At 39.8% G+C, this 22,568-nt stretch overlaps 2 long non-coding RNA genes across 2 annotated transcripts; both read left to right on the forward strand.

Moving 5' to 3' along the window:
* Positions 1 to 6,061: 6,061 nt before the first annotated feature.
* LOC144379769 (uncharacterized) lies at positions 6,062 to 12,405 on the forward strand. Its single transcript, XR_013443144.1, has 3 exons — positions 6,062 to 6,149; positions 10,259 to 11,205; positions 11,862 to 12,405. It is a non-coding gene; the product is annotated as an uncharacterized LOC144379769 (long non-coding RNA).
* A 5,014-nt stretch (positions 12,406 to 17,419) lies between these two features.
* Positions 17,420 to 21,193, forward strand: LOC144379770 (uncharacterized). Its single transcript, XR_013443145.1, has 4 exons — positions 17,420 to 17,528; positions 19,117 to 19,330; positions 19,618 to 19,686; positions 20,051 to 21,193. It is a non-coding gene; the product is annotated as an uncharacterized LOC144379770 (long non-coding RNA).
* Positions 21,194 to 22,568: the final 1,375 nt, after the last annotated feature.

A 22,568-nucleotide genomic window follows, 5' to 3' on the forward strand; every position in this document is an offset into this window, starting at 1 on the left:
CAAGGGTGTATGAATAGGAAATGGATAGTTAGCTTTGGAATAGAAAGTTGAAGGTAGACCCCAAAACCATGTAGAAAAATCTAGAGGAATTTATTATCTAATCATGTACTTGTTATACTGAACAGAGCATGAATAGTCCTTACATTTTTTACATCTGTTTTTCCAAAGAGCCAGACTTCATTACCCTATAGCCATTAATTTAAATTTAAAACCAGAAAATGCTCATGATTATCAAACTCCTGAATATGAGACCAGATGTTTAGAAAATTGTTTCTAATGTAGGACTTTCTCACCTTTTCTTGAAGAGACTTCTTTTGGTCTCCCACCAACCTGAGAGCATCTAAGAGGACCTAAGCAAGGGAGAAGTCTGTAGTTGAAGATTTATATTTATAGCCCTTGATGAACTGAATACATTTACAAGCTGCATTTTGAAATCATAATGATCTAATGTGAAGCAATCAAAATTCCAAAATCATCTAATCAAGAATGACATCAGAGGCAAACAATCTCTAGATGGAGTAGGTATAATTCCCTCCGTAAATCTTCGATTTGGAGCAGATGTTCTAATTCTGTGGATTAAGTCAAGAAGTGTTGAGCTAAGATGTCCAGAAGACAGTTATTTAGAAAAGGTGTACCAGGGCGCCTGGGTGGCTCAGTCGTTAAGCGTCTGCCTTCGGCTCAGGTCATGATCCCAGGGTCCTGGGATTGAGCCCCGCATCTGGCTCACTGCTCGGCGGGAAGCCTGCTTCTCCCTCTCCCACTCCCCCTGCTTGTGTTCCCTCTCTCGTGGTGTCTCTCTCTGTCAAATAAATAAATAAAATCTTAAAAAAAAAAAAGAAAGAAAAGGTGTACTAATATGAAACTTTTTTTTTAAGAGGAGGTCATTAATACCTCATGCCTCCAGCAATTTGTTCCTAACCATCCTTCCTCCATGAATTCAGGAGGATTGGGTTACCAGGCAAAACAGAGAGCTCATTGCCCAGGAGAAAGGGGTGTTTTCAAAGAATAGCCTCCGGGTGGCCCAAGTCCTGCAGAAGTGTGACTATTCTCTTGTCTTTGGGAGGTTCTCTTCCTGTTCTTATCTCCCAGCCCTTTCCTATCGGACTGCGAACAAAAAAGAAGAGCAGCAAGTTCTTACCGCTTTTCAATTCCAAAGAGTAGCTATTTCGGTCCACTGATCAAGTAAGACATATGGAATCAGGAACACAAGATCTATACATTTTCCATCTCATCTTTGGCATCTCGATCAGGTGGACCTCCTAGCGTGGGAGGGCGGGGATGGCATGTACTGATATGGCCCCAGTTACTGCGACATTCGAGCCCTGGCCCCTGATCTAGAAACAGAGCTGTTGGCTCCAAAGGTCTGTTGTTAACAGTTTATGCAGTGTTGTCAGAAACTGCATTCATTCTTTACTGTTTTCTTATTGCTTTTATAATAAATATTTACAGATTTATTGCATACTTATTTTCCAAATGGATAGACATTTTTAGAAGTGACATTTCTGAAAGTGCAGAAGCTATCTGGCACATATACGGTGTTTCATACCATGTGTTTTCTGACAAGAGCATCATCGAAACTGTCTCCGTAGTTTATCTGATGAAACTCTATTGCAATACGTTGTATCAAGTTTATGGCCCCATTCTTCTCCTCTATGCTTTTTATTTTTACATCTGACATAGGGAACATGGCAAGATTTTCTTTATTCCCTAGCAAAATAATCCATAAAAGCTGCAGGAACTTCTCTCTTCTTGCCGGTGTAGTGGGAGATCCTGCATTCTGCAGCTTGTCCCCTCTCTAAGGGAATCTATTTCTAGTCATATGTCCATACATTGACTCTTTCCTCTTGAGGAAAGAGATGGATGAAAGGAGAAAGTCATGGAGGAAACTATAAGATGTCTTAGTGTTTAAACTCTACATTATTTTTATTAACCTTGACATTGGAGGAAGGGTGCCACAACAAAAGAATTCTCTAAACCCTTTTGGTATCATGGTGTCATTTGAAGAGGTAGGTTGGCTATTTCTCTGACAAACTATGAAAGTATTCTAAAATATCTGCACAGAAAAGGTTCTATGACATTCTTAGAATTATAGGGTAATAGGGCAGAATGGGGCGACATCTTATTCTATTGTTAGTTGTTTTGGCTTCAAAAGAATCAGGTGTTTTGGCTGTGGGGGAATTTTCATTTTCAGCCAAAAGTTCTGGATTTAACAGAATACCTAGAGAAATACCCATGAGAACTAAGGAAAAGCACTATAGCCTCTATGTGATCTAGACTCTGTTTAAGAGGGGTTGGTTTGAATAGTTTAAAGCACTAGCCAAGGCATCTGTGCTTCCAATTGTTAGTTCTTGCCTTTGAGGTGGTATAGGAGACCTAGTTTATGATAATTCTTCTGGACCTGTTTTGTCCCCCAAAGGGTCCCCAGTGGCAGGTAAATTGTGTCATTAGAGGAAAAAGAAGATAAAGGACAGGTTACGTGTCTATTTATATAGAAACTGCAACTAAGACCAATGGGTGGTGGTTTCAAGGAGGGAGATTTTGATGAACTACAAGGAAAATGTTCAAATCCTAGAAGCTTTTAACGATGACATGACCTTCTTGAAAGAGTGAGCTTCCTGTTAATAGATGTGTTCAGGCAGAGCCTGGCTGATTACCCATCAAGATCAATTTAGAAGGGATTCCTGCATTGTGGTTTATCTGATGTTTTAGGTGTCAATTTCATCAATTATAAGCATTCTAAGAATCAGTGTTCTATCAGTTTACATATGTAAAATTTCACTAAAGTGAGATTTCACTAATTTGTAATTTGGAATAATTGGGCTGAAGTTTTTCATTACATAGCACATATTTTTTCTTTTTAAAGAGAGTATAAATAAAATTAGAGGAAGATTTTAAAATCAGTTAAAATATGCTGCTGTGTTTAAATGCTCTAGAAACACCAATTTATTTAGAAAAATTATATACTCATTTTAAGTCATTTATTATATATTGATTTCTATTAGATATCTCTTAGTATAAACTTGAATGTATTAAAAGCATTGAAATTTTCTTTGGACATAATCTAATCAGAAAGCTTTTTTTCCCTTCTAAAATAAGTCCGAGTTAATGATACTTTACATATGTTTATCTACATATGTTAAAGGATTTTCTTAAAGGTAAAACCATGACTCTTAAATGAACATAAAATGAACACATGTCAAAGATTTTATTTAACTTTTTAATTAATGAGAGAACCAGAAAAGTATTATAACTGGTTCAAAGTAGAATCCAAAGACCAGATACATTTATAGGTCATTAGGAATGCCAAAATAAATTTGTGCAAATAAATGCAAAACTGACTTCTTTCACAATGGGAAAGGGATGTCAAACTTCCACTGGACAGATTTTTTTCATTTTTTTAAAAGACTTTATTTTTAACTAATTTCTACACCCAACATAGGGCTTGAACTCACAACCCTGAGATCAAGAGTCACACGCTCTACTGACTGAGTCAACCAGGGCCCCCAGATTTTTGCATTTTTATGGACAGGAATTAGTTGCATTACTACCAGGTTCCTACAATTTGACTTCTATCTTTTCAGAATTGTTAAATAGCCTAACCAAAGACAATGAGAGGCAGAGAAAACCTGAATGAATTAACTAGTCAGGAAAATCAAATTTCAAACTCTCAATTTTTACACACACACTATTTATGTCAAGCCCTATCACTGGGAAATTATAGTGATGCTATTTTGGACACAGTATCCCTATCTATTGATATTGAACCAACTATTTCTATGTTCAAGACTCAAGTGAATTTCAGAAATTCAGTTCATCACACTTTCTATTCCCAATATGGAAAGTGATTATTATATTGAAGAATGCAAGATTTATACACAAGATGAGTAAGACGGCTTCATGGAAGATAAGAGGTTTACTCATTGTTCTCAGGTGCACGTGTCCAGGTAGTGCTGAACTGCTTTAGCAGTGGTGTGGCATCTTTTTGTTTTTTAAAGTTTCAGATAAATGATGCAGGAAAGGGGTCACCAGGAAAAATGATGTCATTGTCAGATACAAGATAATAAAAATGAGTTGGGAAAAAACCCATCTAGATCATACAATATTCAAATGACAGACTTCAAGGGGATCACATTAGTGGACTGAGCAGCTAGTGGTCTTAAGAGCTTGAGTACATTTTCTTTTTTTATTATCCTCAAAGATACGACCATCTTTGTGATGAAGGTATTGAGCTTTCCCTGAGCCCTGTGTTCCCAGAGAACAGTGTAATGGTTGAGAAATCTCCTCACCCTTGTTGGGTTCTAGGGAGTGGGTAACCACAAAGGACAACTTTGCTTGGTCTATTCCAGAGATAAGATCCATTTCCATCATTCCTTATGACTCCTGGTATTAAAGTATAGATGCTGATTTTCTTATTTAAGCAAGCCATGAAAAGCAAAAAGTTCAGAAACACAGTCCAATAATCACAGTAATACTAGAATAAATTATAGCCATCTAGGTAAACATATCGAGAGGATACCACTAATTATTTTTTTGAAACCACTAGATATTAAGTATAATTTCTGGTATATTAAAGGAATCAGAGACATGTTCTGCTCTGTGCCTCAGTTTCCTCATTTGTAAAACTAAGAGTTTGGGCTAAATGATTGCTAATATTCCTTACCTCTTTAATACCATGAGCTCTGGTCATTCCTGGATTCCGCTTTTTTAGTACAATGGGATTAGTTGGTTTCAGAGTCCCCAGGTGGTTAAGCAGTAAAAAAATTAAAGAATTGGTCTTCTCTGTAATTCATCTCTGATCTGCATGCTTGAATGAAACCTATTATATTATGCAGTGTAGTTGCTAGAGGTTTCTAAGAAAAACAGGCTTTTATTTATTTTAAACAATCTCATTTCCTCAGTGAGGATCCTGAAATGCTAGGGGCAGGCTGCAGGAGGCCCTGAAATCTACTGTCTTCAAACACTGAAGAGAAATAGTTTGATTCCTTTGACTTAAGCTATAGAGTACCCAGGCTAAAGGCTACTTTGTATCACTTTGGGTATGCCAGGCACTGTTCCAAATGGTTGAAGCCATTAATGCATTTAATCCTTACACCCTTTTCAGTAGGACTATAGTTAAATCATTGCCATTTTACTGTTGCAGACACTGAGATGCAGCGAGTTGGAATAGCCCGTCCAAGGTCACAGAGTTGCAAGGGAGAAAGCCAGGCTGTGGGTGGAGCCCTGTCATCCGGGGCTGAGTCGGTGCTCCTGACCAGTAGGCTATACCGCTTCAGCAGAGAAGTGGTAGTCTTTGGTGGACACTGACAGCCCTATCATCCTACAAAAGGAAAAAGAATCTCTCATGCAACTGTGCAAACTCACCATTCACCAAGGGCATAAGCAGCCAGTCCCAGGGTAGACATTTAGATGAATGAAATGCCTTACCGAAGGTTATAAAACAACTTGGCCATGAAACAGAGGAACCCATGGTCTTTTCGTTTCTAACTCTCAACCTCTTGTTCATTGCTAGTTTATTCTTGCAGCTGACATTGTGGAGGAAAATGAGTCTCTTTTAGGAGTTTCTTTCTTAGAGCTTGTCATGCCACAGAATTCTTTAATGTTTGCAGCTCATGATAACATGTGGTCTCTGCTAGAACTCCTGTGGTTTGACACCAGCCTCTACTAGAGATTATGGAAGCTTTTGTTTTCTTAAAAACCTGGCCGCTCTTGGAATTTAGGCTTGAGAGAACAGAAGTGAGGTTGGGTTGCCTCCAACAAAGCAGTCAAGTGTAACTAATACTGTGTTATTAGCACGGGGTGAAATTTTCAACTTTCAGTATCTTGATGAAACATAGACAATAAAAATTGCTCGGTGACTTTTTCTAACCTTTCTAACCTGTATTTTACTCCCCAAGACCACGATCCACTTTGCATTCTCAGACAATAAGCTAGGGAGGTTAAAAGTGTGCCCCTTGTGGCGAAGGACGGCTTCCCTCTAAACTATGCAGCTACGTTTGGCAAATTTAAGTCTCAAGAAGTCTTAAAATTTTCCAGGTCCTGAAATGGTCTTCCTGATGACAGACTGAAATAGTTGTCAAGGCTCCGATGGAGTGAGAATCCTTCATTCTGAAAAAATCCAAGGAGCTGAGCTGGTCAAGTCCCCAAGTGTGGTAAGAAAACATTTCCTGCATCCCCGTGGATATTTAATTAATCTAATTGTTTTGAAATGTTCTATTTAAAAATACAGTAGGAATAAAACAATACAATGCATTAAAATCACAGTGGTCTTCGTCAAGGCCCATTAACACTGCAAGTATAGAAATCTATACACATATCTTTATTGGGGTTTGTCTAGCATTCTCTCCTTTAGGCATTTTGGAAGGCTTGGAATATGTATATGACTTTGAAATGTACTTTCTAGCTGTCAGGAATTAAGTGATCAGGGACAGTGTGTTTTTGCATTATATAAGAAAAAAGAAGGCTGTTTGTTGCTCCTTCGAATTCATTCTTTGGCAGAAAAAGAAAGATGTAGGACGAGTCAAGGTGAGGTCACAGTCCAATAGTGAGACCAACATGGAGCTAGCCTCTTCCATGGGCTCCTCGGAGTTCTCCTATTCTTCCATCCCACCTCCCTCTCTGTTGCCTAGCCCAGGCTGCTTTCCTCCTGGATTTATCTTAAGTTCTTGACTCATCAACTGGCTGCTCCTTGACTGGAGATATTTGTGGCGTGGGAGGAAACCATGCATTGGAGTTTGGGGAGGGCACACTCTGGTGTCCGAGAAGGTGGTAGGGTCTGTCCTTGGTGGTGGTGGGTGGGGGATAGTGTGTTGACTAGAACACTTACAGAATTAAGTGTCAGGAAACACAAATTACAGTTCTAGTCTAGCTCTGACTCCAGACTTTGAGAAAAATATTTAAAGCCACTGAACACCATTTTTTAATTCCTTGGAAAATAAAGGCATTGGGCTTGTTAGTAATTCTCAAACTTCTTTTAGCCTCAGGACTCATTCTTCAAAGGGAAATGTATATGTAAGTATAAGGCCAAGTGGAAGGTAGAGTTGCTCTGTTTGAATGGGGGCAAGCCTGACCCCACTCACCCCCTGGGTTCTCCCTGGAGGCATGCTCCTTCTTGGCCTCATTTAGCTCTAGAAGGATCCCGAGGAATATGAGTTGAGAACTAGATTAGATACACGTTGAGGACTCTAAAGGATTCTGCTCAGTGGGGGATGTGAGCAGAAGTGAAGACCTTTCCTTCCACATATAAAGATAGAATGTGTGCTGGGGGGAGACATAGGGGAAGATGTCAGATAATCAGAAGACAATTACCTGCTACATTGTGAAGTACTCACCAAAGAGAATTGTTTGGTTTGCCTTTTCCCTAGGGAGACTTATTTGTGACCGTGCCCTCAGAATAGTGAGTCTTAACCTTTTTGGTATTTGCCCCATTTGAGAAACTGAAGAAAAATGCACACAATAACTACAACATTTTGAAAGTGATTTCAAGGTCTTTTAAATGCCCAAAGCCCAACCATGGATTGTGGACTAAGAACTCTGCCCCAAAGGTCTCTTATTCACTTGGTTGCTAATTTCTGATTCACTCAAAGGCATCGTGGGTGACACTAAATCAACACCAGAGGTGTTTGCATCTGGGGCAGCCTCCTAAAGATGGCGTAACTCAAAGGAATGGCTCTAACACTGGGGATTTGGGGGCCCACTGGCAGGCCAGTAAGGAGTTCTTGTTAATAGTCTTAGAAAAATAGATCCTATTGTTTGCAAGGAAACAAGCATTATTATTTTTCACTAACTTCCAAATGTTATCAGTATCAGCTAAAATCACCCTGTTTTAAATGTGACATATTATAGGAGAAGTAGTCTGCATTCTTTCCTGTTCATCAGGGGTAGATTGTCCCCAAAGATGGCCAAAAACTCCCATCTATGACCATGCATGTTCCTCCTCCCTTCAAGAGGAGGTCTGGCCTTGACTTGCTTTGACCAACAGACTGTGGCAAAAGTGACACTGGGCCAGTTATGGGCCTCACTTGTAAGAGGTCTGTCAGCTTCTACCTTGGCTCCAGCCTCTCTATGATGCTCTAGCTGTTAGATAAAGAAGCTTGAGGTCAACCACTAAATGATGAAGAGTCACAGGAGAGGGGTTCTGGAAGATGAGGTGCCATCTTGGATGATCCAGTTCCAGCTGAGCTCCCAGGTGAATACCACCATATGAGTGATCTCAGCTTCTCCCTCATGGAGCAGAAGAGCTGAGCTCAGCCAACCCAGAGAATTGTGAGCAATAATGAATTGTTTTGAACCACTAGGTCTGTTAAACAATAAATTAATGAAATGTTATCCCTTGGGCATTAATAGGCAAAACAAATTTCTAAGATTTCCCACATGCCACTCAAAATCTTGAAGTTATTTAACCATTGAGCTATTTTATCACTATCTCTCATTTAATTTGTTGCTTCCACACTCAGAATCCCACAGAAAACACATATATCACCAGTTGACCAGTGAGGGCAGTCTGTGGTCCAAGCACTCACTTTGAGGACTGACTTTTTTGAGGAGACTCCAGGTCTGGAAAGATCTAGACATGAGATTTTCAACTTTATGATGCTCACATAAATAGTTAATTTGTTGCCTTTCTCTTACCTCAGATAAATAAGGCAAGTTTCTTTTCCAGGGAAAGTGATCCAGAGTGAAAAACACAAGTGGCTTTATTGTAAGGGGATGGTCTAGGCCTTACATCTAAGAAGTCTCAGTGATTTATTGACTATTTTGTTTTCTAAATGGTTCTGTTTGGACTATGTCGTTACAGTGACCATAAAATGGTTGAGCGAAAAATAAAACAAAGTCAAACAATGAGACAGGGATTCCATGCCTAAGAGGGTGTGCTAAAAACCAGAGATTCTCTCCCCCTTTTTTTTTTTTTTTCCCTTTTTTGCTTTTGTCCTGTTTCTGTTACCAATGACGGGGCTAGAGACTTAGTGCCAATGGTCAGGCGCAGCAACAAAATCACATTGCGTAGCTTCCCCTCGTGGAAATGGTGTTATTTATGTGACTGTAGCTCCTAGACGACCCCTCCCTGAACCCCTCCTTCCCTGCATAAGTTATTTGCTGTTTAGAGCCCAGAGTACATGAGAATATGTGTTGGGGCAGAGAGGTAGAGATCATAGCACAAGATGATCATCATTTATTGATTTTACCTGAAAATAAGTTTGCTGTTTCTGCTGCTAGTGTGTGTGTGTGTGTGTGTGTGATTCTAACCAAAATGTGTGGTGTCATACTTGGTAAGAAACAAAAAGAAAAAAAAAAAAACCATGAAGTTTTACACAGGGGAGGTCTGGGTAAGACAGAAAGAGGAAGGGGGGTTTATAGAAAGGAGAAGGGAGATGAATAGGGGGCAGGCAGTTGGAAAGATACGTGTCCTCATCAACACTTTCTGGCCAAAGTCCCAGAGTAGAAAGGTGTTCTAGAGCACTGTGGGGATTATCATATGTAATTCAAAAGAAAAAAAAAAAAACAGTTCTATTTATGGAATTTTGTAGAGTTAAAAGCATCTACTAAAGAGCAAAATAATTTCCTTTCTACGTAGGCCTATGTGTGGCTGAGTTCTGGATGATATAACTGTGGAGTCAGGAAATTCCAAATACAAGAAAGAGAAATCAGCAGCTGAGCAGGGGCACTTGAGCTGGAGAGGAAGCAAGGCCTTGGTATGGGAAGGGAGGACAAGGAATGAGTCAGTGGAGAACTTTGAGGGAGAAGCAGAGGAAAAGAAGATATAAGAAGGAAGAGAAATGAGCAGGCCAGGAAGAGCCAGAGTTGGAGAAAAGGCAAGATGGCAAATGAGAAGTGGGCATGAGAATCTGGGTAAGCATTTCAAGAACCAGAGGTCTTGCAAAAAGGTGGCTTCTCCTACTCATATGATGTGGCCTCTCAGTCTCTTAAAATCAAATGTGTTTGACAGACAAGCAGAAAAAGCAATGAGACCAAGGTCACGAGTTTTATATCTCTGTGGGTCACTTACTAGCTCTAAACTATATTCTGTACCTTACTTTTGGTTAGCCATTCAATAGTTCATGTCATTGGTCCCAAGGGACATGGATGAGAGAGCATGCATGGCCTCTAGACAAGCCAGATTTATGACCAGAGAGTGGTGCTTCAATAATTTTATCTTTGCACACCCAAAGAGCATCGTGCTGCGGTAATGTTAATTGTATCATCCATCCATTATATCATTGATAAAGTACCCATAATTTTCTTTCTCCAATCCTTTGAATAGGTTGATGAAGACATAAAGAGACTATGACTCCTTTCTTGACTAAAGCTAAGTAATCTATTGTTGTGTGTATATATATATTCTATTTTAATGTGGAGGCTTAAATCTGGATCACTATCGTCTTCAAATTTATCTATTCAAAAGATCCATATTTTCCTTTGTGTCTTTATATAGATTTAATTTTTTTATTGTAACAGGAGTCATATTTTTATTTTTTTATTTTTTATTTTTTTAAAAGATTTTATTTATTTATTTGACAGAGAGAGACACAGCGAGAGAGGGAACACAAGCAGGGGGAGTGGGAGAGGGAGAAGCAGGCTCCCCGCCGGGCAGGGAACCCGATGTGGGGCTCGATCCCAGGACCCTGGGATCATGACCTGAGCCGAAGGCAGACGCTTAATGACTGAGCCACCCAGGCACCTCAGGAGTCATATTTTTAATTACCTTTTTGTTTTGAGACACAGATTCACATGCAATTATAAGAAATAACACAGAGAAATCCAATGTACCCTTTACCCAGTTTCCCCCAATGGTAACATCTTGCAAATACGATTCATAGCCAGGATGTTGACATGGATGCAGTCAAGATCTGGAACATTCCCATCACCACCAGAGCCCTCCTGCTGCCCCATTTTAGCCACCCCCACGTCCCTTCATAGTGTTTGTTTAAGTACAGTTTGCACACTTTGGACATCTGGTTGTTTCCAGGTTTGGGCTATTATTAATAAAGCTGCTATAAACATTCGTGTACAGGTTTTTGTGCGAACATAAGTTTTCATTTCTCTGGGATAAATGCCTAGGAGTATAATTGCTGGGTTGTATAGAAGTTGCTAGTTTAGTTTTTAAAGAAACTGCCAAGCCGTTTTCCAAAGTTCCAAACTGTTTCCATTTTGTATTCCCAGCAGCAATGGAGGAGTGATCCAGTTTCTCCATATCCATGCCAGAATTTGGTATTATCACTATTTTTTGTTTTAGACATTCTGATAGTTGTATAGTGGAATCTCACTGTAGATTTAATTTGCATTTCCCTAATGGCTAATGATATTAAACATCTATTCATGTGCTTGTGTGTACGTGTGTGTGTGTATGGTTGTGTCTGGGGAAAAAAACATTTACTTGTTCTTTAATGTTCATTTCATATACTTTGTTCTCATGTCACTAGCCTTAATATGTGGAGAAAGTCAATGCCAGCCTCAGAGAAGAAGCTCAGTAGAGATTTCCAGCACACTGGACAAGGAGAAGTAGAAATGTTATTTTGAGCTGGATGTCATTCTTAGCTAAAAAGAAAAAAAAAATTGTTTTGTGTAAGCGTCAATGTAACACAGTATAACAATAATACAGATTATTGTTTTATACCCCCTCATAGGTCTAGCCCTTTTACCTCACGTAATGTTAGGAGTTTTTGTAGCCATCTTAAAGACGTTGTTATCTTTGGCAGAAGCATGGTGGCTTGGCTCAGGAAGCAGGCAGTAACAATGATATCAGTTCCTTTTTATTTTTTTTCTTCTGCTGGAACATGATGTTACCTAGAATACATGAGAATCTGGCAGAGGGCTCTATTTTCTTCCCCTGTATTCTTTTCACACCATCTGTTTGGGTGTGCTAGAATCCACTGGAATGTCTTTACAAGGTGTCAAAACTCCGGGAACTCCACTCCATTTGGCAGCAGCAAGAGAAAGGATAAAGTGATCATGGGAGTCGTATGGAAGGAAGAACCTGGGGGAGTGTCTGTCACAATTACAAAAGAGACAATTTACGGCGTGAGAGAGTCCAAGGTTAGTGTCACTTCTCTCAGGATCTATTTCTGATCAAGTTCTCAGGAATGGATGCCATGGAGGCTTCCTCGTTCTTCAATGAGGAAAGTGTCACGTGAGGCTGCAGATTGTTCCAGAACCATCCCCACGCCTGTCTGGAATGCCCTCAAAGAGAAAAACACAGAAGAGCATTTGACGGCCCGAGAAATCCCTCAATTTAGTGCAAGTCCATTTTTGTGATGGGTTAGAAATCCAGCTCGTCTCTAAGTCGTTTCAAAGGCAGAATTTTAATTTTGTTTATTAAAAATATAGAAAAACAAAACAAGACAAAAGCAATCCCTCTTCCCCCGAAACTTGTTTATAAACTGTATCGTGTGAAAATACAACTTGGAAAGAATTGTAGTTTGACTCTAAACCGTTTGTTCACAAGCTCATGGAATAACATGGTTCTTGGATTCATTAACTCTTATTTATAAACTTAAGGTTGTTTTGGAGCAGGAAGCATAACATTTACTAAAAAGAACATTGAAATGCATTTGTCTTTTTAATTAAAAAAATACTAAGAAATGAAGTCTGCAAAACACAAAATCTTAATATTGCAGTAGGATTTTCCCTCATTAAAAATATATATCAAACCATTGTCTGATTGAAACTAAACACAGTTAAACGTATATAGATATAAATTATATAATTTACATTTATTATACTTAATCCAGGTACACATGCAAACACATTTGTATATATAAATTATGTATGAAATACTCATAGCTAAAATTTATGTGGCTATATTTGAAACTGTGACATCAGAGATAGGCTTAAAACACGTTTAATTACATTACCAGCGTGTATAATCAGAGTTAGAACTACTGATAGATTTTGCTGACAAGAATTATGGAAAGTAGCAGCTAATTCAGGATTGTTCTATTACAGATATTACAGGGGAAGCAAGTCTGGAGAGTGGATTTAGAATCCCATATTGTTCACTTTTTGTGGGAATTTTATTATTTTAAAAAAGCAAATTTCTTAAGTAATTTAGGCAAGTAAACTCTAGAATAAAACACTTATTGTTTTTGATAACTATTTGTGATTTTTTTCTCATATTCATGAAGCTGAAATTCACTGTAGGCCACATAAAAATGTATGAAATGTATCATATGAAATATATCATATATAAGTACACGATACACCCAATTTCTTGTCTTTCACAGGAAGCTTATAAAAATATGGTATTTTCAATTGATACAAGAAAATGCTAAAAGGTGTTCCGTGCAGAGGACTGAAGAGACCCTTCTCCTTAAAATCCCACAGGGCTCTGTGGCCAATGTACGTAAGACCCTAAAATATCCATGTTTGTATTTTCTCTAAGCTATGCATTGAAATGATGGGAGGAGACTTCTTTGAAACATAGGTGCCCTAAGTGTCCTTTTAAAAAGTTCACTTCATTTACAGCTTGGAAATCCCTTCTGATGGAAATGGGTAGTTTTTTGCAACTACAGCAAAAAGTGATCTTCTTTGACTAGAATATTTAAAACTTCTCTGAACCAAACCACCTTGCTGAAATAAATGTACTTTTTGGGTTGCATGATCACTCTAAAAAAAAAATGAGTGGGCACAGTGTTTGAAATGATATTTCGTAAATTAACATCATTACCAGCAACTAATAGAAATGTCGCGTCGGCAGCTGCAGCTTTGGTTTGGTCTGGTTTGGTCCAAACAATGTGGGTATTCTGCATTACAGACATTTAAAAGGTGCTGATTCACTCATACTCATTTGTATCTTCGAAATTCTCACCTTACAGGCCATTAACACATCTCATCTATAATTAGGGTTTCTGGATCCTTAAGAATGTAAGCCAGAATAAGGAGGAATTTCCGTAGCTGATTCCAACGTGTGTCTCACTGGTCTTGGGGTTTGGTGTCTGGGAAGGTCCCATGTCAGAAACCTGTGGACAGCCCACGCTGAAGTTAACTAGGCGTCTCCCCTGGCTCAGGGAAACTTCTCTGTCTGTTGGTGGAACTTCTCTGATCCTGACAGATGAGACAAACTTTGCAAAAGAGCAAGTGGATTTTTGTGCCCAGGTCCCCTCGGCCAGCATTTCTGGAGTTTAGGTTGGGCTTAGGTTTGCTGTGGGATATTTCAGTGTGGAATATAGTCTGGCTTTGGGTGACTCTCAAGGGTAAGCCCCAGTGAACACATGAAAACCAGTGGTCGGAAATGAGGAAAACGTTCAAGTTCAGAATCCGTGGTGGCAGTGAAACGTGACTGTTTTTGAAAGTCATGGAAATCTGAGAGCCCAGTGAGTAAAGGAAGTCTCTGCAAATGTGAGTGAATGCATCCCAGGTCTCCTGTTATAATCATTGGGGTCTACTTGTAAGTGATTAGTCAAAGGTGGATAACATCATCAAATACATTAACATATTGTAAACAGATCAGGTGGACAGAATGAGAGAGAACAGATGGCCAGAGATCACTTCCAAGCTAACTCCAAAGGCTGGTGGTCCAAGAGGTAAAGATTCTGGGGCTGAGCACAACTCATTCATTCATTCATTGCACCATTTACGGAGTGATACCATGGACCCTGTTCCAGGCCCTTGTCCAGGCTCTCGGGATTCACAGCAAACTACAACAAAGGCAGACAAAAATCCCCGCCTCATTGAAACCTTTACTCACAAACCCAAGCACATTGTTAAAACGTTTAATACTCATAAATAAATAAGTTATTTTCAAATTATTAAAACAGTTAATAATAAAAAAATCAGAAAAATTGCTGTTCAAATAGCAAAGCGTTTCATTTCTTAATATGTAATAACAATACCACTTAATGTATTAAGAGAAAAAGATTTACAAATGAAGTTTGGCTTTCTGCTTTCAAAAAGGAGAAGGCTTAGAAATGGGGGTTGCCGGTAAGCAACTTTTTAAAATAAATAAATCCAAAAAGCAACTTCCAATAACTATACTACCAACTTCTTAACTAGGTTTTAATCTCCATGGTTTTTTTTAAATTTTATGTAAATTAGAACTTCTTTTAAATGTGACTAGAAATTTTTGTCTAGTATTTCATTTCTGAGACTCTCATGAACTGGTCAAAACTGTATGCAGTTATTGCATATTTAAATAAATAGGATATTGATTACTCAGGCAGTAATAGAAAAATGGAAAAATGGAAAAATAGCAAAGGAAATCAGAAACAAGTTTATAAACAGCACAGAGATATTATTTGAACTTTATGCTTTGTTACCTCATCATATTTGTTTATTTCACAATAAAGGAGTAGAACAGCCGGTTAAACAATTTCCTCTGAGGCAATCTAAGCACATAAGTAAAGTAGGGAGCTGAGAGCATTCAACTTCATATTATATGAAAAAAATGTGTGTGTTTTATCCAGTTTGACTCTAATGAAGGAACAGATTTTGCTCACTTTGGCTCCTTTCCTCCATAACCTCATCTGCTTCTCAGAAAGTCTTAATTGGTGTGCAGTTCAAATAGCACAGAGCAAGGACTCGGTGAGCTTGTGGTTTCTATCACAGGAGAGGGGTCGCAAATGCCAGCTTGTTTTTCACGAGTAGAATACAGATCAACTCCCTCTTTCCTTGATGAATTTGAGGTCATTCCATAAGAGAGTAAATCAACAAATGAATAAATGAGTGGAGAATAAATATGGACAGAGTTGCTCAATGTCTTGCCAGTGTTCCGCTCAGGTTCCCATCCGGCCAACCTTAATTCATTCAGGAGCTGGTGAGCTACTCACAAAGCTAAGAGGGAGTCCTGCCACCAGATGTCCGAGATCTGAGGTGGGGACGGACTGAGCAATCACAGCGGAGTGGGACGAGTAGCACATTTGAGGAACATGCAGGGATCTGGGGGGCGAAGAAGGGCACCTGAGTGCCTGGTTGGGTTTGAGAGGGTGGGTGGTAAGGGAAGGCTTTGCAGGGAGGCTCACATAGCATCATTCAGAGATCTGAGTAGTCTTCCCAAGGACTGGTAGCCTTCTAGACAGAGGGAACAATGCCTGCCATGACAAAGAAGCAGGAGTGGTCCCAGAGGGAATCACAGGCATTTCTGCTGCTTTTCATTCATTTGTGCAGATTCAGATTTCCATCCAGCGTCTATCTCCTTTTTGTTCTGCCTAAAGAGATTTCTTTAGCATACATGGAGTGTAGGGATGGATGATTGTGGTGAATTCTCTCAGCTTCAGTCTGTCTGAAAAAGTCTTATTTTCACCTTCAGATTTGAAATATATTTTGGGGGTATTGACATCTTTTTTTCTATCTTTTGGTACTTTAAATAAGTTTATCCATTGCCTCTTGGCTTGCACGGATTTTCACAGGAAAATTCTTATTTGTGTTCCTGTGTATATAATGTATCTATTTCATTTGGCTGCTCTTAAGATTTTCTTTTTAGTCCTGGTTTTCTGTAAATTTTTTTTTTAAAAAAATGAGCCTTGGGGTTGTTTCCTTCATGTTCATTTTGCTTGAGGTTTATCGAGCTTCTTGGATCTGGAAGTCTATTGCTTTCATCAAGTCTGAAAATATTTTGGTCATTGCTTCTTCAAGTATTTTTTAATTCCCCTCCTCTCCTATCCTGAATTCCCAAGCACGTTGGACTTCTGGTATTTTCCCACAGATCACCAGTACCCCTGTTCATTGTCTTTCAGCTTTTCTTCTCTCTGCTTTATTTTGGATAGTTTCCAATTCACTGATGCTTCTTCAGTGCTTTTCAATCTAGTGAATTTAAAGTTTTTTTCTGATACTGTAGTTTCCATCTCGATAAGTTCCATTTAATTCTTTTTGTATCTTCCATTTCTCTCATCATGTTCATGTTTTCTTCTTACCTTCTCAAACACATAGAGCATATTTAGGGCACCTGTTTTGACACCCTTCTCTCTTAACTACATCATCTCTGCCGTGTCTTGCTCTGTTTCTATTGGTTGATCTTTCCCCTGGGTATGGATCATAGTTTCCTCCTTCTTTGTGAGCCTGGCTGCTTCAGATCGGATGATGACACTCTGAATTTACATTGTTGCATTTTAGCTTTTGCTGTGTTTCTTTAAATGTGTTGGACTTTGTTCTGGCATGCAGTTAAATTACTTGGAAGCTGTTTGATTCTTTCAAGTGTTGTTTTTAAGATTTGTTAGATCACTTCCAAATCTGCCTTTGGTTGAGGTTATTTGAGCTCTATTACTAAGGCAAAACCCTCCTGAGGACTCGGCCTTATGTCCTGTATGTTACTTGGCTTTTTTTGTTGTGGTTCACGGAAGCATTCAACCTACTGTTTTCCAGTGTTTTCTTCACTGGACTTGTGTAGTTTCCTCTCAAGCATGCAATGGGACTTCTTTACGGATTTCTGGAGCTCTTTCTCAATCTGTCTGTCTCCCTCCCTCCAGCACTTCCTTCTCCAGTACTCTGCTCTGTATATTCTACAGAAAAAGAACTGAAAGAACTCCAATCCTGTCCTCTCCATTCCAGTGAGAATTCTGGGCTTCATGGAAACTGTCTTCCGGCAATATGGTGGGGCAATGGTAGGTCCCATTTAGTTTCTTTCTCTTCATGCATTGCCTATGATTCAATGTCTGAAAACAATTGTATCATATATATATATATATATTTGGTTTTCTAATTTTTTTTAAAGAAAAATCCAGTTTCTGTCTTCCATGTGGTTGGAAACATTGTTTTTCTTAAAACCCTTTTTTTATTATGGAAAATTTCAAACATACATACAATTAGATAGAATGACATAATGAATCCCTGTGTACCCATCATCTAGCCTTGACAATTATCAACTCATGCCCAGGCTTCTTTCATCTAGACACTGTCCTGCTTCTCCTGGGGAAGATTACTGGGATTTCTTTGAGGCAAATCCCATGTATTTGATAATCTCATTTGTAAATATTTCAGTATGCATTTCTAAAAGATAAGAGCTCTTTTAAAAGGCATAACCACACCAGCATTATCATGCTTACAAAAAATGAATAACAATTCCTTAATACTGTCAATTACTTAGACAACATAACATTTCATGTTTTCCTAGAGGAGGAGGACGCCTGACCGAAATATTCCCAATGATGATATCCTAGGGTATGGTCATATCTGAACTTGAACTCCCCCCTCTATTTCTAAACCCTTTTCTGTTCAAATTTATCCTTCCCCCAGCAAAGAAATATCCAGGAGCTCCTTCTCTTCCTTTTGTATTTCCCCATCTGATTTAAGCCCCGTCTCCTCAACCCCAGGTCCTAGTGCGTAGCTGGCAGATGAGTATCTTTAGAGATAAAGGGAACATCGTAAAGTTGCTTCCAGCTGTGACATAATATGGGAGAAAGTTACAGGCAGTTTTAGTAACAAAATGTACTCCTCCCTCTGTATCGCAATTCCAAGTGAGAGAAGAGGGTGTAGAAGCATCTTGGAGAGGTCGTGTTATAATTGCTTTGCTTTGCCTGTAATCGTAATATTTAATTTATTTTGAAGTTTCAAATTGCTCAAAGGAAGTCATGAGACCTTATGTTTATCAAAAGCGGTTATGGGTTTGAAAAGTTGGAGCAACACCAATTCATATCAAGCAAAATCGCCCGCCCCCTTTCTAATATAAACCAAGACTGGCCTTCTTACGTGTGATTTCAGGGGAACAAAAATGGTTTCACCTCTTCCTTGTCCACTCTCCACTCCCAAACGTCCTCACCTGTTCTTGGACACTTGCAATCTTCTGCGTTTGGGAAAAAGACCACAGATAGAAAGAAGCGACTTTTAAAAACAGTGTTACTGATAATACAATTCACGTTCCGTACAACTTACCCATTGAAAGTGTACAACTCAGTGGTTTTTAGTGTATTCGCAGATATACTACAACCATCGCCTCAGTCGATTTTAGAATATTCTCATGATCCAAAAAGAAACCTGAACCCATCAGCAGCTTCACCCCTATTTCCCTCCAACCCTCCCTGCCCGAGGCAACCACCAAACTACTTTCTGTCTGTGTAGATTCGCCGACTCTGGACATTTCATATAAACATAATCATGCAACATGTGATCTTTTGTGACCAGAAAGGGAAGTGATTGGCAGTGATTTAAATTCATATTAAGGAGGGAAAGAGTCCTTTCTATCTCTTTAAATAGGCTTTTGATCAGGGGAGGCATGGACCCTTTTGGTAGTAGGACCTGGCGAGAAGAGGCAAAGCAGAGTGAGCGGAGAGGGGTGGTCCTCACTTCACACTGTTGGCCGGGACAGACCCTGGCTGTCAGCATGGAATGTCAAAGCTTCCAGATGATCATTCAGTTGCTGGCATAAAGCGAGAAGGACTTGCTGAAGTGGCCCCACATATGGATGCGGGTAAGTCCCGGTTACTATCTGTCGCATTCATAAATACTGGAAATGAGACTTATAATTAGACCTCACTTAACTGACAGCTCACCTTGATTTCTCGCTGAGCTGCTTACAGTTCCGAAGTGCCTCTTTCCTCTTTGGTGGCTTGTAACGCCAAGCACTGAAACAATGTTGCTCAGGCTATTTGCCCGATCAGGCCAGGTAACGGGGCACCAGGCTGTCATTTTCATCATGAGGAAATAGGTCTTTTGGTGTAATTTTCCTCCAGTAATTAGTCTCTCTGTGATTTTTAGACTTTGTGTCATGTGGTGAATGCAACATGTTCGACAGCATTCCTGCCGAGGAAATATCTTCTATGATGGGTAAGCAAATATCATCTTTCATTAAAAACATCAGAAAAATTTCATCTGAAACTTCTGAACAGCCAGGGGGAGGAAAACTCCTAATGACAACAAAAAGCCCGCTTATGCCAAAATCCACACGAGAGTGGCTTACCGAGCAGGCTGGGGGACATAGCCTTGCCGATCATTCATCAGCCTGTGGGCTCGGGGTCTGCTCTTCTGTGAGCCACGACGCCTTCTGAGACAATCGCTTCCTAGTCACCAAATGGTTTTACTTCACCAGTGGAATATGTAGCAAATTAGAACACTTCCCTAAGCCAGGAGTTTGATAAATCAGGTTTGTGCTCTACAAATCCTTATTTCCCTTCTGTCTTTTCCTATGTAGGTCCACACCTCTTCAGAAGCATCTCAAGATCTTTACAGAATGAAGCAGTGAAAAAAATGATCACCTCCTCTTTGGCGAATGAGATAAAAATCTTGATACTCTCCTTCTGGAAGACAGATGATGCTTGAAAGAAAACCTGATTCTGAAAATCTGAGCAAGAAAGCCATAAACTCTTTTGCTGTAAATGAAGGTATAGAGGGATTAAGACTGAATCATGATGGGCATGTGAATGGCTAGAATTCTACAACACTGCTGGTGGGAGAATAGAAAAGTTGGGCTGCTTTGGACTGCTCTTTGGCAGTATCTCAAACCCTATGACACAGAATTCCACTTTCAGATAACACACACACACACACACACACACACACGAGAAACAATTGCATACCAACTAAAGACATATCTAAGAAGGTTCCTACTAGCTTTCTCACAATGGCAAGAAACTGGAAGCAAACCAAATGTCCATCAACAGGAGAAAGGATGAATAAATTGTGGCATTCATACAATGGAGTACAACGTAGCAATAAGAAGAACAAACCACGGAGACATACAACAATATAAATGAAAAATGAATCTGGCATGATTTTGAGTCAAAAAAGCTTAAAACAACGAAGCCCATACTAGATGGTTCAATTTAGGCGATTGTGAGTGAGCACTAGTAACCACTGATGGTAGAAGTCAGATGTGTTTACCTCGAGGGGAGGGCAGTATTGACTGAGGGAAGGCCATATGGGAACCTTCTGGCGGGGGGCTGGAATTATTCTACAGTCTTGATGTGTGTGGTGGTCACATGGTGTATTCACGTGTAAAAATTTACTAGTTTTTATCTGTACGATTCGTGTTCTCTACTATAAATATACATGCAGAGTCTAGCTATAAAAGGATATATTACAAAGATGGGGCTAGAAGAGATCTGAGAGCTCATTCCCAGGTGAGACAGGCTTATTTGGTTTGGTCCTTTTGCCCATGCAATGCAGCCATCATGGATCACTGCTGACTCTCCTCTTCTTTTTGGGTTGCATGAAGTTCACCTACATAGAAAGAAAGAAAACATGTAATGCCTAATCCGATACATCGTCTGAAGTCTGTATTTGAAGTTACGCTGGATGTTCACTACATTTGAAAATAGAGCAACCATACAGACAAGCACGTTTGCTGTTACTTCACCTCTAGGGTGCCTTAAAAGACAATTTTGAATTTGACACTACTGACCACCTCCCTCTACTTTCACTTCAACATATTTGGAGGATGAGTTCCATGTATCTGTTGGACTTCTAGGCCAGGGACCTGAGGGTGAACTTGGACACTGGGGTGAGATATCAGACAGAGTTGCAGGTGTCTTCTGTGATGATGTAACAGAGGAAGCCAGAAAAGTGGAGGAGTGAGGAGGGGAGGGCCAAGGACAGACCCTTGGCCATGAGGCTCCATGTAAGGGAGTGGAGGAGTCAGGATCTCAGGGAGAAACCTGTCTTCACGTGCAGGTCCCTTGATTCCTGGTGCACATTTCTAAAGCTTCCATTCCCAGTTTTTGCTCCTTTCTGTATTTTCTCTCTTCAGAGAGCTCATTTATTTGAATGATGCCAATTTTCTGCTAACATCTTCCACATTCACACTTCCCACCCTGCCTTCACCCCCAGACTCCAGCCCTAAACCTTCTCTCACTCAGTCTACACTTTGGCGGTTTACCACAAAGCATGTATGGAAGGTGTTGGGCTACATAGGGTCAGGTGAAAAGGAACATCTTATGAAAAGCTAAGGATTGAATATGCGATGAAAGAAGATCCTAGAAGAACTTTGAGGGACTTAGTTTTGGAAAAGTGAAGGAGAAGAGAAATGATCAATATGGAGATATGTGGAAATAGAAATGTGCCTGCCTATTTTCCCTCTCATTTGCTGAGTTCTGCCTACAACACAATGTAAGCACTTATGTAGCCTTCACTGTTTACCTTGCACTGTGCTATATACTTATGTATATTATCTCATTTAATTCTCATTAACAACCCTACGAGTAGGGTGCTGCCAGTAGCCTAACTTTCTAGATGGGAAACTGAAGCATAAATGGTTAAGTAACACACACACACACACGCACACACACACACACCTGTTTGCACGCCCTCTCGGTAATTCCTGAGGTCTTTCCCTGCCCCTCTGCTTGCACAAACTGTATCTATCACCATGGTCTCGGGATGCTATTTCCTACTTGATTTTGCAGCCAGGAAGACCATTCCAGGGGGACTGTTTTGCAGATGGTCAAGCAGGTGGAGTTGGGAAGCACCCCTGTCTACTCGGTCCTGACTGCGGTATGAAGAAATAGGGTCAAAGATGAGAAAAGTAAGTTGAGGCTGGAGCTCAGATGGCCTTAAATTCAAGAGCGAGGAGTTGAGATATAATTTAATTGGCTGTGAGGAGACACTGGATGGGCTTCTGATGAGAGGTGAGCTGCAGGGAGACGAGCCTCACAGCTGGCGTGGGGTGGGCCCAAGTGGACGAAGGGTGCATGATAGAGGCCAGTCGAGAGCCT

This window comes from Halichoerus grypus, chromosome 13 (assembly GCF_964656455.1).
Source record: "Halichoerus grypus chromosome 13, mHalGry1.hap1.1, whole genome shotgun sequence".
Taxonomy (NCBI): Eukaryota; Metazoa; Chordata; class Mammalia; order Carnivora; family Phocidae; genus Halichoerus; species Halichoerus grypus.